The sequence below is a fragment of the Hypomesus nipponensis genome, chromosome 19 (assembly GCF_054491055.1).
Source record: "Hypomesus nipponensis isolate SF chromosome 19, ASM5449105v1, whole genome shotgun sequence".
NCBI lineage: Eukaryota > Metazoa > Chordata > Actinopteri > Osmeriformes > Osmeridae > Hypomesus > Hypomesus nipponensis.
Window position 1 is genome coordinate 13,852,782 of NC_140379.1, and position 17,217 is coordinate 13,869,998.

The window sequence follows — 17,217 nt, forward strand, 5'->3', positions numbered from 1 at the left end:
AAACAACAGTGAAAACATAACTGTTCTCTCCCTCTGTGCGCCCCCCCCCCCCCCTCCAAACACACACATCCTCTACCAGTCACTACAAATGGTTGCTTTGGGAGGAGTGTGTATTGGTGTGTGTGTGTGTCGGTGGATTGGTACAGATGGTTTAGTCTGTCTATCCCATCCAGTTAAGCCGCCAACGGGACTCAAAAGAGTGTGCTAATGGAGCCAGACCCAGAGTGCTTGTCACACTAACATTTCTGCTGTCACAGCATTTTAGCATTTTAGCACACACGCACGCACACACACACGCACACAACATTTGTCTCTCAGCGCATCTATCTGATAGACACATGGCGTGTGTGTGTGTCAGGGGGGTCTGGAGATGCTGTAGAGTCAGGTTGTGGTAATTGCTCAGTAGTCTGCAGAACAACAGAGCGAGTAGAGCGACAAATCAAGCTGCACTGCTGTGTGTGACTACTGGATTTGAGAGTGTCCAAGTTTCCACGCGAGGGTTCATGAAAATCACAGTGTAAAATAAATACATTTTATGAATAAGGTTTTGTCAACCACTGACCTCTCCACCTTTGAGAGGTGGTCAGCTCAGAGGAGTGTAATCCCTGACCAGGGATCAGGGGAGTGTTCCCCCCCCTCCTCCAGCCTGCTCCCCCTGGACCATCTCCTTGGTATCACCGCTGTGTCATATTTAACCAGGCCCGCCCCTCAAATGAGTCAAACCTAGAGGGACTTGTTCAACCCAAACCCCCAGACACACACAGACACACACACACATACTTTCCCTCCTCTGTTCCAGCCCAAATGGACTGAATAATTGATGCTGATCTTCAGATGCGTTTGTTAAGATACACGGGTTGGATGGGTCATGTCATATGTGTGTGTGTGTGTTCTGGCACATCAGGGAGACAGTCACCCCCCCCCCCCCCCCCCGTCTCAGCCCCTACCAACCTCCATTCTCACCAGAGATTACCCCTGACGTCCACATGCTAAACTCCAGAGTTTTTTTGGTCAGGCACAGCTGACAAATACACAAACCAGCAGTGATGTTGAGCAGCTCCCAGACAGGCTTTTAGAGGCCTTCGAGTGACGGCAGAGAGAGAGAGGGAGGGAGGTGTGGAGAAGTGCTTGGGGGCCATGCAAGTTTAAACAGACAATGCAGTTTGAGAATAGTTTGTTTTTGGAGAGAAACAGAGTGAGCGATAAGGGGGAGGAGGCAGACAGACAGAGAGGGAGAGAGAAAGAGAGAGAGCCAGAGAGAGAGCCAGAGAGAGAGAGAGAGAGAGAGAAAGAGAGAGAGAGAAATAGAGAGAGAGAGAGAGAGAGAGAGAGAGAGAGAGAGAGAGAGAGAGAGAGAGAGAGAGAAATAGAGAAATAGAGAAATAGAGAAATAGAGAAATAGAGAACGAGAGAGAAGATCAGCAGAGATGTTGACATCTCATTACATATTTACAAGCTAAAGGCTTTAGACAAGTCGACAGTCTCAATCCTCAGAGTTTGCGTGCCAGTTTGTGCAGTGGCATTGTGTACAGTACAACATGACTGCTATGTCTTTTACTGTAAAGTTGTTTGGTATGGCATGACAGGGTTGGGGAAAGGTTGAATTGGGCCAGTAATGTAGTTTGGTCTTGGTTTCAACAGTTGAATTTCAGTATTATTTTAAATATTGGATGCTGATCATGGAACATGATGTGATGAATTGAGTGACAGAAAAACCTACAGAACAATTAGAAGAAAAGACAATCTTTATTAAGAATAACAAAAAAAAATTACCAAGGATGAAAAAAAAGTTTATGAAGAATGATGAAAAAAAACAAAGGGAACAAAGCTAATATTAAAACAAATCAGGAAATAGCAGCAAAACGTCTGCAGGAAAAACCACAGCTGCATATTTCTACCAAGCTGCTATGACAACAACAACAAAGAAAAAGACAATAAAAAACATTCATCAAAACTATTTGAGGAATGGCCCAATTCATTGTGGAGCGAGGGGAAAGAAATATCATCAATATTTGACATTGTTTTATGGAGAAGCCACTTGATTTCATCCTGAGACTGAGAATGACCAGCAGCGATCAATTACCATTGACAAGATTTGTGTGTGTTTCAGTCCTCTCCAGCCGGCTGGTCTGAAGTGTCCCTCATCCTGCACTGCTGCTCCCTGTGTAGCTGCTGAGGAGGTGGCTGGGGCTGCTACACAGTAGCACTACAATTAACTAGTACCACAGTATGATTACGACTGGTAGTAACAGTTTTAAAAGTAGTTTCAGGAGTTACCTGATTAGTTATAGTAATACTGTTTCTAAAATCCTGCTCTACAAGTAGTATCATTATCTCTATAAGCAGTGCTAATAGTTGTATTAACAGTAACATGTGTCATATTAGTGGTCCTAGGCCTATTACTCTCTCTAAGGGCGACACCAGACCCAGACCCAGACCCAGACCCAGACCCAGACCCAGACCCAGACCCAGACCCAGACCCAGACCCAGACCCAGACCCAGACCCAGACCCAGAACCAGACCCAGACCCAGACCCAGACCCAGACCCAGACCCAGACCCAGACCCAGACCCAGACCTAGACCTAGACCCAGGACCAGACCCAGACCCAGACCCAGACCCAGACCCAGACCCAGACCCAGACCCAGGACCAGACCCAGACCCAGACCCAGACCCAGACCCAGACCCAGACCCAGACCCAGACCCAGACCCAGACCAGACCCAGACCCAGACCCAGACCCAGACCCAGACCCAGGCCCAGGCCCCGGCCTGGGCCCAGGACTAGGACCAAGAGGTGATTTGTGGCGTGTTGGAGACTAATAAAGTGGTTGCTGTGACGCCCTGCTTCTTTAGCAAGATCAATTCTCCTGCCCCCACCGCTCGCCGGCCATGTTTTATGAATGATGGAGACCTCCCCAGGCCATCCATATGCTGGGCAAACACACACGCACACACATAGCGTCAGACAGAGTGTCCCCCCCCACACACACACACACACACACACACACACCCCAACTCATCCATATACCTGGGCTCAGGCGTCACCACAGGGCTCCCCAGCACAGGGAGGCTGGGATACGACCATTCCTCTTCCCCAAGCACAATACATTAAAGCAGCATCGCCACGGCGACCCACACCTCGCCACCAACCGCTGACAGTGTCAGAAACATAGTCGATGATGCTCCTACAGATATTAACAATGATTTTAGCTTTGTGATTTGATGGGTGGCTGATGAATATCATTCCAAAAATAGATGTCAGTGTGTGTGTGTGTGTGTGTATGTGTGAGTGTGTGTGTCTTTGTGTAAGACAGTGTGTGACCATGTGTATGTGTGTGTGCCTGCATGTCTGTATATGAAGGGGGTTACAAGGGTTTGCTTTTAACTTTAATGAATTCAAAAGATGGATATTTAGTTAGATGTTTTAATAAAAATTGGCTTAAAACTGAGTGAGCCCGTCCTCCTCCTTCTCCCCTCTGACCTCTCCCAGACTGGGCTTTAATGCATCTGTTTCAGTAATGAGAACAGCTTTCCATATTCAATGCAGATTTTGGGGCAAATGAATTCAGAAGTTAATGGTGTGTTTGTCCCAGAGATAAAGCACCACTCGTTGTTTTGTATGACATTGCTGAACCTCTGGAAAAAAGGAAAAAATAGAAAGAAATGCAGAGGACAGAGTACTGCTATGGCTTTTATCATGTAACGATTACTTTAAACCCTGCTGCTTATAATTACACAATTAGATGAATGGCTGAGAGGGAAGGTGTGTAGCAGGTGGAGGAGAGTGGATGAGTGTAGCAGGTGCAGGAGAGTAGTGGATGGACGTTTGTAGCAGGTGGAGCAGAGGAGTATATCAGGTGGAGGAGTATATCAGGTGGAGGAGTATATCAGGTGGAGTATATCAGGTGGAGGAGTATATCAGGTGGAGTGTATCCGGTGGAGTATATTAGGTGGAGTATATCAGGTTGAGTATATCAGGTGGAGGAGTATATCAGGTGGAGTATATCAGGTGGAGGAGTATATCAGGTGGAGTATATCAGGTGGAGGATTATATCAGGTGGAGTATATCAGGAGGAATATATCAGGTGGAGTATATCAGGTGGAGGAGTATATCAGGTGGAGTATATCAGGTGGAGTATACCAGGTGGAGGAGTATATCAGGTGGAGTATATCAGGTGGAGGATTATATCAGGTGGAGTATATCAGGAGGAGTATATCAGGTGGAGGATTATATCAGGTGGAGTATATCAGGTGGAGGAGTATATCAGGTGGAGTATATCAGGTGGAGTATACCAGGTGGAGGAGTATATCAGGTGGAGTATATTAGGTGGAGGATTATATCAGGTGGAGTATATCAGGTGGAGGAGTATATCAGGTGGAGTATATCAGGTGGAGGAGTATATCAGGTGGAGTATATCAGGTGGAGTATATCAGGTGGAGGAGTATATCAGGTGGAGTATATCAGGTGGAGTATATCAGGTGGAGGAGTATATCAGGTGGAGTATATCAGGTGGAGGAGTATATCAGGTGGAGTATATCAGGTGGAGGAGTATATCAGGTGGAGTATATCAGGTGGAGTATATCAGGTGGAATATATCAGGAGGAGTATATCAGGTGGAGGAGTATATCAGGTGGAGTATATCAGGTGGGGGTATACCAGGTGGAGTATATCAGGTGGAAGTGTATCAGGTGGAAGTGTATGGAGGAGTGTAGAGGGGGAGACGTTGCCAAGGCCTTGTGGTTCCCTGAGGTGCCCCTCTCCAGCAAAGCGCGTGTCAATAAGAAGAATTTGATGGGCCTGTTTTTCTATTGTGAGATCACAGGGCAGCGCTCATCTGAAGCTTCAATTGCGTTTTGAAAGGAGAACATCGTACATAAAGATGTCGTAATGTGTGCCTCCTGTGGAGAGGTTGAAAGGAAAAAGTAGAGCACAATGAATACTTGGCAGAGTTTCCAGGGTGCTATGAAATTTAAAGGCCTCTCCTTTTATTTTTGCTTAGATTAAAATAAAGGAGAGGTGAGAGAGGGAGGGAGGGAGGAAGAGGAGAGAGACGGAGCGTGGATCTTGGTACTTTTAATCTGAACTTTAAGATTGATTGGCTCAAGTTGTCAGTAAATCACTTCCCGGCTGACAGTAGTCTTCTTTTATGATAATTTTGGTGTCAGGAGAAACCAGGTTGGGTGGAGGGGAAGCCACTTCCCACCAATCGCTCGCTGGCAGTCTCCCTCCACCCCCTACTTCCCTCCCTCTCCAGCCCAGCTTACAGGAAGAGCAGAGGGAGTGTTTAATGTTTCCTCTCATCCTTGTGCAGAATGAACAACCTCCAGTAGCACAGAGAGGAAATGAGTTGTACTGTATGCTGATGACCGTTTACAATATTCTGTTGTTGGGGAGGCAAGTAACTTATCAATTGCTCCAATCAGTGTTTGGCCTTGGACTGATAAGGTATGCTCGGCCTCGCAGGATCGGAGCGGGGGAGGGGGGGGGGGTTACAGAGCACTTGTCACACTCAGGATTCAGGGATTCAATCTCAGGAAACCCCCACAGAGGCTGTGGAGGCTCCATGTGTGAACCCCGGTCACCTACCACACCAAGCCCTCACCTTCAGACAAAGGGGACAGCATGGTGATGGCGTCAGGACTTTGGCATGAATAGTTTAGAGCCACCTCATCTTCTGTTGTGCTGTGTACACTATTGGATTCCTGTGTGTGTTTGTGTGTGTGGTTTGTCTCTGTCGGTGTGTGGTAGGGATAGAGTGAGAGACATCCTGCACTACATGCACATGCTGAAACATGCATACATGGGTAAACGTGTTTCTATCTTTTCAAGCTGCTTCCATATTCAGTATAAAACAAACAAACACACGCTTGCACACACACATGCAGATAGACACCTTGACACGCACACACAGCTGAGAGCATTCAGTGGGTGAGATTGACCATGAGATAGCTGATCGGCAGAGGAGCCCTCCCCCTGCTCCCTTGAGTGTTCTACATTTATTTTTCCTTTATATATTATTCAAGTTAAAATAATTAATTCAGGATATCAAATCAAGATGTTGGAAATCAATCCAAACCTTTTTTCAATCTGGCTTTCATTACGACTCTGGGACTGGGGTTGGTTAGTCTGTGCTGGGTTTCACAGGGACATACTGAAGCAGTTACGTGGCATCCAGTCAGCTAGGCCAGGGCCGTGTTGCAGCACCATGATGAAGCGTTTACCCTGCATCCTACTGGGCGCTTGGGATTACACTTTGTTTAGGACTACGCATGGCATGGTTCTGATTGGGGCGATTTTTAAATAACTATTTTGTCATTGTTTAGGTTATAGGCCAGGGGCCTGGGAAAAAGAGATAGGGGAAGCTGGCAAGAAAGAGACAGAAAGAGAGGGAGAGAGTGAGACAATGAGAAAACAGAGAGAGAGAGACAGAGAGAGAGAGAGAGAGAGAGAGAGAGAGAGAGAGAGAGAGAGAGAGAGAGAGAGAGAGAGAGAGAGAGAGAGAGAGAGAGAGAGAGAGAGAGATGGTACTTGTTTCCACCGGGTACTTGTTATTGTAAAGATGCATCTGATTGATTTGTCTGGTGTCATCTGCATGGGATTTGTCCCAACTGAACATCTCATTAAAGTGACTGTAGTCACATGATAGTAAACATGATATAAACTTCTTAAATATAAACATACACAGCCTTCTTTCTACTGTTGACGAGAGAGATGATGAGGTAGAGACAGAAAGAGAATGAAAAAGAAAGATAAAAAGAAGGAAGAAAAAGAAAATAGAAAGAGAAAGAAAGAAGTAAAAATAAACTGTTGAAACAGAGAGAGACAGAAAGAGAGAGAGAATCATCCCCTTGGTCTCCTGGTCTGTATATTATGGGATTCTTTATGAGTCCTCTCTGCTGTCTCCAGCTGAAGACACTGTGGCTACTGCTTTTATGGGAAATCTGCTGTGAATCCCGTATAGGTCTGCAAGAATCAATACTCCCGGGGAAATGACACCAGGCTGCTCTGATCCTGTTTTATGTTGATGCTTTAGCTAATTTTGGAGTGGAGACGACCCTACCTACTCAGACAGACATGCTATAATTTTGTGGTAAAAATGTCAATCAGAAAAAAAGAGGGATGGAGGGGAGGAGGGAAAGAAGGGGAGGTTAGCTGGCAAGCTGAACCCAGACGGGGGCCAAATTTATTGAGGGAAAATGTATCTATATACTCTTAGAGAGTCTTTTAACCTGGATCCTCCATTCTGGTGATAATTTCTGGTTGTTAAAATGACAGGCCGGTGTGTTGGTGGCCTCTATGAGGAATGTGGGGCCGGACCTGACAATTAGAGGCCTGTATATCACACAGCTCTCACTGGGGGATGAGTAGCGCGAGGGGAGAGGTCAGCGCTCACACACACACACATACACACACACACTCACACACATCTACAAACTCACACACACCCATATGTACACACTCACATACACACCCATGTGCATGTACGTACACACACAGAAGTGCAACACGTGTAGAGACATACATAGAGATACATGCGCACACATGGGTGTTCACGTGCACACAAACACATAACATAAATACTCACACAAGGCCTAGAAGAAGAACACATATACATGGACTCTTCTCAAGGCTCACATGGAACGAAAACAAGTTTCATATGTTTTATTCCCATGTTATTCCCTGTATATGTTTGTCATATACAGAATGACTCATTTGTCAAAAGAAAATTGTGAAATAACACATTTGCTATTGTTCAAACTGAAATGTAATTCTACAGGTTTTTTGTGTCCATACATTTATTGTAAATTTTGTTTGTCATTAGTCCTGTACTATTTAGTCATGTTACAATAATTCACAAATGGGAATTTTTGCTTGAAGCAATTCGACCGAGACCCAATTCATGCTATTTGAGATAATATGCAAAAGAAACTGTGACAATACCCACAGCTCTATTAAATTGGAGGAACACACTGAAAACATTTTTATTTATTTTTTTATGTCAAGTCTTCCTGGTGCATCCTTGGACAGAAGGGATCCTTAACAAAACCACAGTCAATATCTGTCCCATGTATGAAAGTGAATAATTGCTATAATTAATGACCTGTGGGTATTTAACATTGATAGTGGACTCCTGAGCCTAATCTTATTGAGCATTTTGCTCAAGACACCCATCCTCAAACTTGCCTTTGTATAGATCGCACTTGTATGCTATGCCCTACAGGCAGTGTGTGCGTGTGTGTCTATGAGAAAATAAAGATACTTGTGTTTGTTTGGAAGAATGCATGAAATTAAATGCCTGTCCAGTCCTGTGTTGAACTTCTCCCTGTGCACACACGTCAAAGTGGAGCTCCTCACCTTGCTTTCCAGTCACGTCAGTGTTGCTGTGAGAAGGAAAAGGCTGCCGCGTGACATTGAGAGACCTGTCCAAAGTGTCTGGACTTATTCCATGTAAGATAGCTTGGCCATTAGCTCACTGTGACCTTTACTGCAATTTCTCTCCGTCAGATTTGCGCATTCCCTTGTGTGTCGTAGTGCTTCTGTGTGTGTGTGTGTGTGTGTGTGTGTCTGCGCCTGTGTGTTTATGTTATCCACCCACAGTCAAACACACTCACACACACACACATTTGCAAGAATGTTTTTTTTTTTTTTTATCTCTTTTTATTTTCAGTAATTGAAAATTAATTCAGCAGATGTCAAAGGGAATCGATAAAGAATTAATGAAAAGGGAAAGCGAGTCATTAAAGGCAATAAAGAGCAGGGTGATGATGAAGATGATCAGTGAGAGACAGACTGAGAGAAGGGAGAGAGATAGAGGGAAATAAAAGAAAGGCAGATGGACAGAAAAACAGGAAGACAGACAGACTGAGTCGAGACACTACTTGCAGTCATCGATGGCTGTCCGACAACACAGGAGCGTTGCCAATTCATACCATCCCTAGCATATTCCTCTAAAACGTGTGCAATAGCACTCTGCAATGTAAAAAAAAAAAAGAACATTATAATCATAATAATTATAATAAATTATTATAATATTCTAAAAGCATTATGTATTTTATAAGATTAATCAAATGAAATACCGGTATACAAAAATTAGTTCTAACCTATTTGACTTTTTTTAACTATCCAAATATATCTATATTGTTTTTTTACAGTTACATGAAGAATTTAGCATTTACATTTAGTAAGAAGCAATATCATGTCATTTGCATTCAAGAAGTTGTCTAAGAAAGTGATTACAACGATTCAGTAGACTAGTACACACTAGGCATTAGTGCACCAATTGTACACTAGTACACCCTAGGTATCATTATATTAGAAGTACACTAGTAAACCTTATGTAGCACTAGCACACCCTAGGTATCAGTACACCCTAAGTAGAGCACCCCAGTAGAGCGCAGCTAGAAGTCCCCACAGTGCTGGTTGTCACCCCGGTGCTATAAAGCTGCCATGGCTTTACCACCGAGTCTGGTTCTGCACCCTCAGGCCTAATGGACAATGGGATAGAGTGTCCATAATATTGTTGGATAAATGATTATTGATTAGATAAAGGTTGAGATAATCATTAGCCCTCATCCATTCCACCGACTCACTGGCTGACCTTTCAGCCCGCTAGCTGGGATCACATCGAATTTTTACCATATGATGATTTGATCGCCTCTCAGACAAGTGTGGAGAAAGAGGGAGGAGGCATCTGAGAGGAGGGGGGGAAAGAGGAGAGGAAGAGACATGGCCATGTTAGAGGTTGTGTGTGTGTGTGTCTGAGTGACTTACATACTGTACTGTGTGTGTGTGGGTGTGTGTGTGTGTGTGTGTGTGCGCATTTAAAATAAAGATAAAGAGGCCGTTTGATAGAATCTCCAGCACTATTGAACTCTGGCGGTAGGCACTATCAACACACACTGCTAGCCAACAGAAAACCAATGGGAGATTTCCGCCCTTGAATGTGTGACAAGGAAATGCTCTGATTCAAACAGCTCTGTACATTGAGACGTACCAAAGCTCTGCCATGGTAATCTGACTGTAACCAGCTCCAGACCGGCCTCACATCTGCACACGATCAGAAGCAGGGTAGACACTGCTGCTTCTGAACACATCTATTTATTCACAAACCTGAGGCTGGAACGGTCATGTTTATTTGAAGTATACTTGCTGGGAAATACAGGGCAGGAAAGATTTTGGCTAATGTTTTACACATCTTAAATGTGTGTAATGGTAATATACAGTGTATATATATAGAACAAATTTGACCACACTAGGATATAAGGTGAGCCATTTCCCCATGGCCACACACATACTGTACAGGCACAAACGTGAGCTCACACTGTAGTAACACACAGTAACACATGTTCTCTCTCTCCTGGCAAGGTGCCCTGGTATCAACTGTAGTTTGGTGTGATTACTGCCATAACAGGTCTAATTGTCTGTGTGTTTGCATGTGTGTGTAGCGCCAGGCTATGTGTGTGCGTGAGAGAGACAGAAAGCCATAGATAGAGGGGGGGGGGGAGTAAAACAAAAAGAGATATCGAGAGAAATAAAGAGTGTATGTATACAGGACATTAGTGTTCTGAGTTAATATGCCTGTGTTTGAGAGAGTTGCTGTCCTGTCTGTGTGTGCAGTGGTGTGTGGATGAAAACATGGAGATCTGCATCATGTGCCACAGATCATTATCAATATGCCCAGCTCATTGTTCAGTCCTCTTCAACATAGCTTCCTGGTGAGGAGAGACAGACCAGCACATTCAGTGTATTAACAATGACACCCGCTGGAAATATCAGGGAGACAAGAAGTAGACACACATTTCAACCACTCGTCTGTACTTGAAATAATCACACCAGACAATACATCGAAAAGCTTCACATTACTTTATTTGCTGTCTTTCTTGAAACGAAATAATAATACAAATGTTGCCGCAATACACTCCATCACATTATGGTCCTTTTTCTTTCATATTTTTGGGGTAATTAATTGAGGCAGTGTGTTTAGAGGAAAGTTCCGGAAGTTCTCAAGCCCCAGTCCTGACAGACAGGTCTCTGGCACTGCCTCATAAAAATATAACCCCTTCAAACATGTCTTTATGATGATGAAAACCATCTGGTTGTCAGCTACACAGCTTAAATAAGCATTTGCACAAGCAGCAGGCAGTTCTACACACACGGCCTGCTAGGAAAATAATTAGACCAAGCCTAGAGGCCCCGGAAAGGAGACCAAATGAGTGTACTAACACACTTACAGGTCCGCACACACTCCGTCACACACACACACTCCCTTTCTGACACACACACACCTCCCCAACTCCAACCTCCCACCCTGACACCTTTCAAATGGATGGAATCTCTGGAGGGACACACAGAGCCGGTAAAGGTTTAAAGGGGAAGAGCAAAATGTCACTTTTTGTCATACATTATTACATTACAACTCGTTGCAGAAGACTTCCCTGTCATCCATCCAAATAGACTGTAATCGTATAGTAGATCTGCTTAGTTTTCAGACATATTCCATATTCCCCTCAGTCTGAGGTCCATGTTCCTATTGAGCCCTGGAGATATTAATGACAGAGCAACACTCCTGAGTTGAGCTCCATCCCTCTGAACCTTATTAAACCTCTCTCTCCCTCGCCGATAAATCCCTTTCCACCTGACACAGGAACAATGCCTTTCCTACTCCCTCTTCTGTCCTCTCTCTCTATCTCGCCCTCCTCTATCTCTCCCCATCCAGTTGTCTTCTGTGTAAATATTTCATTCAGTTGTCTCCACGCATGTGTGGTGCCAAGTGTCATTTAGATCTGAGAGATGGGTGTAAAGTGGAGCACGAGAGACTTTTAGGGGCAAGACAAGTGAGGGAGGGGAGGAGAGAGGGAGGAGAGGAGAGAGGGCACAGAGGAGAAAGAGAAGAAAGGGGCTGAAGCCGGATCCTGAGAAGTTTAATCTTGATTGCATGTGAAAAGGTGGAGGAGACAGAGAGTGATAACTAATGTACTTCCTGTGTTATTCCTCTCGGCCCTGTCAGACCCCCTCCACACACACACACACACACACACACACGGTGCCCCTTCCACAAGGACTAACGGATGTGTGATGTGTGAGTCGTGGAGCGAGGGATGACATGGTTTGAGGAGGAGAGGTGAGTGAGACATCCACTTAGTGTAGACTGATGTGCTCTCTCTGTTAAAGAGGGGAGACAGAGCTGAGTGGAACCGTGTGTGTGTGTGTGTGTGTGTGTTTAAGGACATACCCATGCTGTGCCTCCTCATGTAATGGTTGGTACACGGAGAAGCCCAGACCTCCATACTGGCACCACATCCTAGAGACAGGGGGAGGGAGGGAGGGAGGGAGGGAGGGAGGGAGGGAGGGAGGGAGGGAGGGAGGGAGGGAGGGAGGGAGGGAGGGAGGGAGGGAGGGAGGGAGGGAGGAAGGAAGGAAGGAAGGAAGGAAGGAAGGAAGGAAGGAAGGAAGGAAGGAAGGAAGGAAGGAAGGAAGGAAGGAAGGAAGGAAGGAAGGAAGGAAGGAAGGAAGGAAGGAAGGAAGGAAGGAAGGAAGGAAGGAAGGAAGGAAGGAGGTTCATAAGAAAGACAGAAAGAAAGACACAAACACAAACTCCATGAATTTTTTCACTCCCTTCTCTCTGCTGTCAAACACCACAGAGTTTACACCCAAACATCTCCTGAAACCGAACACAGAACCCTCTAGAATGATCCATCTCTACCTCTTCTCTTCCTTCAGACAGGACAGAGACGGAGGACGGGAGATACGACAGCTGTGTCTTCCTGAGCAGTACCACTGTCACCAGCGTTCTGTGGGAATGGCAAGTGACAGGAGACAGGTGACAGGAGACAGGTGAAGTGGTCTCCGCTGAATTCTCTAAAACGCCCCCGGTAGACTTCAGAAGGTGTTAATGACACCATGACGCTGACGACGTCCAGTTAATACCTGGTAACCATGACAGCGGGCCTACTGAGAGAGGCATGTGATGCGCTGAGAGAGACGGGAGATTGGCATCCAGGAAGTGGGGTGTTTTCTGCAGCGTAAACAGAACGCTTTACTCACAGCATCAGAAACATAAGTCATTAGACAAAACAGAGCAGACAAGAGAAAGCAAAGCCACTGTGGCTTGCAAACTTGCAAAAGGGTTGGGCCAAGGACGAGGGGGCTCGTTGAATATATCCAGAAGGTTCAGGATACGACAAATGTCAGTGTGTTTTCGACAGGTAACCCGACATATTCAGTAAGTATTTGAAAGTAATGCAACACTTGATTTCTCTCACATTTTACATTCATAGGAAGGTCAATGTCAATTAGTGGGATTGCACAGGGTCACACAAGTCAAATACATAAGTATTTGACAGTATGTTGATCCATTTCAGATGCATTTTACAATGAGGGAAAGAGTTTATGATAGTAAATAGTTCTGTGTTGCAAACATGATGTTCTCCTGGAGCAAACAGGGGGTGATCACATGTGAGAGATGTGCCACGACACAGTGACAAGATGAGATCAATACAAACTTGTTCAGATAAGGACTAGACATGTCGTCAGTAACCATGAATCTGATGTGATGAACCAGGTCAAATATCTGGGATCTCTAAAACACACATGGAGGGGTTTAAATCCTTGTCAAAAGTTTTGAAATAAGAGACTGGTTGACATTATACACTTTTAACAGGGAAATGTAAAAATAACCTCACATAAATTCGAACCACTCTAAGCTCTAAAATTACAGCCCTTTTCACCTCTCGTTTTATTCAGCTATTGAGTAACGACTTCATCAGAATATAACACGGAGAGCAACTTTACTGTTCACAGTATCACTGTTTTTTTCTCACCTAAAAACATTGGCCAGGACCCAAGCCAGCCAAGGGTACTTTATGTATTACATTAATTTACTTGAGTTTCTATGACATTTTACATGAGGCATGGAGAGAAAATGCACTCCATAACAATGTTTCTGCTGGTAGCTTTAGGCTGGTAGAAGCAAGCTCTCTAAGTGTACCATGACTGAGGCTGGTGCTGAGGATAGTGTGTGGAAGAGAGGGTGAAAGGTGGGGGGTGGGGGCAGAAGAGGGGAAGGAGAGGAGGAGAGGAGAGGAGGAAGAGAGGAGAGGAAGGCACTTCAGATTGATGTGGGGGGTAATGATGTGTTTTTTCCAACCACGCACTTTTGAGCACCATCACACACTCTATAATCCACCCACCCAACATACTCTTTATCACACACACATACACACACACTTATAAATGCACACATTCTGGCAAATATACACACATACACACACACACTGGAGACCCAGACACGCACACACCCCAACCCGCCACCCATGCCCCCCACACACACCACTTTCCTGCGCAAACACACACACCCCTCTTCTCTCAGCGTGGGGTCTTTGTTCTAACACCGGTCTGCTCGCTGACCCCCAGCATGTACGTTTGACCCCTGACCTCCCTACTTCCCCTCTCAGGGGGGCCAGCCCCCAGCCCTGCCTCCTCGCACACCTGCCCACCAACCAGACGCCCGGTAAGGACAATGATCCCGTCTTTGAAGGCGTGGGCTTAGCAGCCCGTGGCCTGCTCTGGTCAGGCTGGAAGTGGCCATGCGTACAGAAGGGGACAGGCTAAAGGAATATCACTTCCTAAATCCCCAAAGCCACAAAGAGGGATCGTCAGAGAGTCTGCTAGTCATCCTCTGAGTCCCTGGGCTTAGCTGCTGATCCTCTCTCTGGGAGGCTCCACTTCAGAGGGCAGCTCTTCAGAGACGCCCGCCCGCAGAGGAGCATGTAAACCCCCCTGATGTTAAACCCTCCGACGGTGGAGAGGCTGACTGTGCCTCATCACGGTGATGGCCACCGCTGGTCAGCGCTCGGCGCCCATGTCAGCACGCTTCCTGCATTTCCACGCCTGCCCATCACGGTAATGCTGAGAGAGTGGAGGGGAAGTGAGATGCAGGGCTGTGGTGAGGCGAGGTGTGGAGAGGGCGCTCGAGGGGGGGGAGGGGGGGGGGGGAGAGGGGTAACGCAAACATGCAAACACACACACACACACATGTTGACCTCCATCATGGTGTTCTACCTATGGGGAGTTGGAACATGGATGTCAGGGGGACATTCAAATCTATAAATATGTGTGTACGTGTGTGAGAGTGTGTGTGTATGAGTATTTGTGTGTGCGGGGGGAGGGATAGGGGTGACATCAGTAATCCAGACAGACAGGAAACAGAGATTGCAGAGTACAACAGTGTCATCCCTGCTAGAGTCTGCTCCATGCCAGAGGCCGGCTAATCACTGGCTTGTAGAGGAGAGGCCCACGCCTGGAGGAGCACGTGTACGTGCACACACACACTGTCTCTGTCTCCAGCTCTGTCTCCCCTCCCCAATGCTCTCTCACTCACACAAACACATACACACAGACTGTGAGTGGGGAGTTAGGTCACAGAACTGGATACACATGGAGTCAAAATGTCCAGTGTCATATCACTCCTCACATAACCTGGAGGACTTGATCTCTCTCTCTCTCTCTCTCTCTCTCTCTCTCTCTCTCTCTCTCTCTCTCTCTCTCTCTCTAGCTCTCTTACTGTGCTACCATTTAGTTAATTATCTTCCTGCACATTTAGTGGAGGAGCTATGTGAGAAAAGAAAAGAAAAAAGGAGAAGATGGGAAATAAGAGAAGAGAGAGATGTAGCCAGCAGAGGGCTGAAGTGGCTGTCCTCTGGCAGTGATGAGCCAGACCACAGCCAGTCCTGTGTTGTATCCACAGCCGTCAGTCTGGAGAGCTCCATCCTCTACACTATGCCCTGTAAGTCTATTAGCCCATTAGCATGCTAGCATATTAGCTTGCTCTTTTGCTTCTTCGTGGTGACCCTCTCTCTCTCTCTGTCTTTCTTTTTCTCCACTGTCAATTGTTTTTCTTTTTCCCTCTGAACATACAATCCTTTATATTTCCTTCCTACCTCAGGGCCAGAGACTTCATCTCCCTTCCATCTGTGTGTGTGTTTGTATGTTTGTGTGTGTGTTTGTATGTTTGTGTGTGTGTAACAAGGAGGGAGGGACGATCAGGGGAGGCCATATCAGCCAGACATCAGCTGTAATTAATAAAGCGGACCTACACTAATTAAAACAGCGTGATGAATGCAGAGGGCAGGGTGTGAGGTACTGCATGGTGCCATCCAACTGACTCCACAGTCTCACAGCTACAGTGCTACTACTGCACCTGGACAACACTGCTATGGTACCACTACATTGACATAGTCTTAACACAGCTGTACTGTAATACCACTACATTACCACTTTAGTATTATTGCATTACCTCTAATGTGTTATTATATCATCATTACAACACTTTCATTGTGGTATTACTATAGTACCAATGTAATACTACTACTACAGACTGCTACAATACTACGATAATATCTCTAAAATACTACTACTATATTACTCCATAACTATATTAGTCAATACTACAACAGTACCACCACAGTATTACTATAAACATTATAGAGATATTACAGTACTGTTACAACACTACAACTACAATATTACTACAATGACTACCACTACAGTACCACTACAATCATATTTCTAAAGTATTACTAAAATTTACTATTATACTAATAATATAGCACTACAACAATACTGATACAATGCCACTAAGGTTCTACAACAAAACTTTTACTAGAGTGTGGTACTTTTGTGTGTAATATTTTTGTTGTGTAACTTTCAACAATATAGGCAGATAATCATCCATTTTAGAGCAGGTCAATGTAGTGTAGATAATGTAGTATTGTACAGCATTCCAGTTCACTAGTGTGCCATTCCAGACCCTTATACTGTGATTTAGTTGCGTTGAGAAGTATGGTGGGACCAGAAAGGCCTTCCTAATGACTTGACCATGTGTGTGTGTGTGTGTGTGTGTGTGTGTGTGTGTGTGTGTGTGTGAGGCCAGAGTTGACGTCAGGGCAGACTGATAAAGCTGAGCTGAGCTCAGGGTAGGAGGTGATGTCATCACTCTCCACAGCCCTGGGAGAAAATTACTGAGGATAGAACCATAGGGACTCTATAGCGCTGTTACTGAGGATAGAACCATAGGAACTCTATAGCGCTGTTACTGAGGATATAACCATAGGGACTCTATAAGACTGTTACTGAGGATAGAACCATAGGGACTCTATAGCGCTGTTACTGAGGATATAACCATAGGGACTCTATAAGACTGTTACTGAGGATAGAACCA

At 45.3% G+C, this 17,217-nt stretch overlaps 1 long non-coding RNA gene across 2 annotated transcripts in view; it reads right to left on the reverse strand.

Moving 5' to 3' along the window:
• Nucleotides 1-17,217, reverse strand: part of LOC146247159 (uncharacterized) — an 82,135-nt gene that overhangs the window by 57,988 nt on the left and 6,930 nt on the right. For both annotated transcript variants that reach the window (XR_014732275.1, XR_014732276.1), the window contains exon 3: nt 12,232-12,300. This is a non-coding gene — a long non-coding RNA (uncharacterized LOC146247159). The remainder of the gene's footprint in view (nt 1-12,231; nt 12,301-17,217) is intronic.